The sequence below is a fragment of the Cupressus sempervirens genome, chromosome 9 (assembly GCF_028749045.1).
Source record: "Cupressus sempervirens isolate cs-2001-9-10 chromosome 9, ASM2874904v1, whole genome shotgun sequence".
Lineage (NCBI taxonomy): Eukaryota > Viridiplantae > Streptophyta > Pinopsida > Cupressales > Cupressaceae > Cupressus > Cupressus sempervirens.
This window is the reverse complement of record NC_143126.1, coordinates 611,589,736-611,592,321: the sequence shown is the minus strand read 5'-3', so window position 1 is coordinate 611,592,321 and position 2,586 is coordinate 611,589,736.

Here is a 2,586-nt window from a genome sequence, read left to right as displayed (position 1 = left end):
TGATTCCATGAGCTTAGGGTAGGTAATCTACTTGTAGCGTCAGGAAGTGGCTTGCAATGAGGGTCGAAGCCCTAAGTAGCTGCCAAGGTAACTCATTGTAAGTTTGGTTAATAAGTGATAACATTTACACACTAAATAGGGATTGAATGAACCGAAAAAGATAATTATTTTGATGTTCTTGCCCATGCCTTGAGCGCTTGTACAGGTTAGGATGGGAGTAGTGAGAACGCATGGTTGCGACCGTGCATTCCATAGTATGTCTCGTCAGTATGAGAGGATACTACTGGCCGCATGAGATCAGTATGGACCTGTGGAGTTTATCTAACTGCTAGGGCAACTTGTACGTGATAATTGCGATGACACTTTCTCGCTTGCAGAGTAGGTTTCCTACATGTCATTGTTGTGCCTCTGAAAATTAGATGTCGATTTTCTGTGTGATTGGAACCTTTGAGTTACTATACTTTTAGGATTCCTAGACTATAGAGATTTGTGCTATGTGTTATGAATAGCCTGTTTGGAACTTGAGATTATCTCCTCAGCACGATGGGAGTGGACCACTTAGGTACCACGCGATCCGGTGGTAGTATATTTTCCACTCTTATCATTTGAGATCCCTCTGTGACACCGTGGCTGGAGTATTCTTGGTTGGTATTTATCTTCATTATGTTTTTGGAGCATTATGATAGATGATATACCTTATGATAGATGTATTTACTGGTATGTTTCTTATATTGATGATTTGCATATGTTAGATGATGTTATTTTATGCTTTTACTTTGCATTTTAGTAGGATGTTTTAGGAGTGACATTCCTACTATGTTAATACCGATGATCTCTTCGGTAATTTGAGATGTTACGCATGGAGGGATGGCTAGGGCCCACGATGGTCTAATGATGCTATTAATGATTGGGAGGAACCGTGCACTTAGTTATCTATGTTTGTGATAGATGGTTATCTCTTATCATGGATATTTATATCTTTATGATGATGATGTATCATGTATGATATGTGGTTTCATTTACTTTAATTGCATCATGGATTAATATTGGATGATGATGTACTTTATTTATGTGGATGCTTTATTCCTTTAAGCTTTTTCATACCCTGTGATATGTATGGTGGATGATTGAGCAATCTGAAATGTAGTTACAAAAAGGACACTTGTAATATTGTTTAAGTACATTGAATATATCATTGTTATTTCATAAGGATGTGATGTTAGATGAATAAGTTATGATTAGATGTGATTCAACGTTAAGGGATCTTTAAAGAATGTAATCTGTTATGTTATGTTATGTGTACTTTTATTCAAATTATTTCTATTGCTTCCGCAAGTGTTGTGAATGGTTTATCTTTCATGTTTAAAAAAAATAAAAATTGTTAGGTAAACTTAGTGTAATTCTTTGGATCCCTTGGCGGGGCATTACATTTGATATCAGAGCCCGAGTTTCAACATTGAGAGCTTTAGGTATATTGGAATGTCACTAGTTGTTAACTAGTTGAACAAAATGAAAACTTTGAACTATCATGGGTATCTCTTTCAAACTGAAAACTTGAAAACTAGGTGAACTGAAACAGAACTTGAAACTGTTACTTGCATATTTTTCATACTTCAACACTTAACTTTCAAAATTGAAAATTCTACTGAAAACTTAAACGAAGGAAAAACTGAAAATTGAAAACTTATTCTAGTTGCAAAACATGTATCTTTTATCTAAGTTTCAAGATAGTATACCTTTGTTTATCTTTGCAAGCATTAAGTTGCTCTTATTTAGAATGTATTAAGGGATATATTTCAGTAGTTGTTAAAGGAATGATGTTGGGTCGATATGGTTTTCGGTTTCCCATTAAACTAGAATCATATTGTTATAAGGGTGTTGTAATATCTTCAGTGGAATCATGTCTCTCTATAGAGAAAAAGGGATCAATGAGACCCACATAGTGAGTATCTTAATTTTTTTATTTTTGTAGGCTTGTAGGAGTAAGCCTAATCCCAAGGAGGGTGGATGTATTACTTGCCCCTGGTTCGCATTTTGTTATCATTGCTGTGTAGTGCCTACCCCTAGTTCGCATTTCTATTATCATTGTCAAATTCTTTTAGGTTGATTTTATGCATTGATTAGTTTAGAGATATTAGATTTACAATAGTATGATATTATTTCATGTCTTGAATTACAAATGCATCGGTTATTATTGCTTAGTTGATTTCATTCATGTGTTGTTAATGGTATTTTGATGATCCTAGTTAGTAAATGCGATTTCTTTCATAAAAATGTTAACAGGATGTCTTTAATGATGATTATGTTGTATTGATAGAGATGCATTATTATATGTACGCATTTGATCTTAGATTTGTGATTTTTATACTTACCCCATACTTGCATGTGTATGGTGTGCGTGTTTATTTTATCTTTCTGTCTAACGTGTTTGATGTGGTTAGGGGAGGGAGTCATAGCCACCTGCTAGTCGGGATCTACATGATGAACCACTTCCCGCCATTGTCTATTTAGTTTAGATATATTATATACATGTACATGCTCGTCTTTTATGCAAGGTACCGGGCATCAACTTCCCTGAATTGCCAG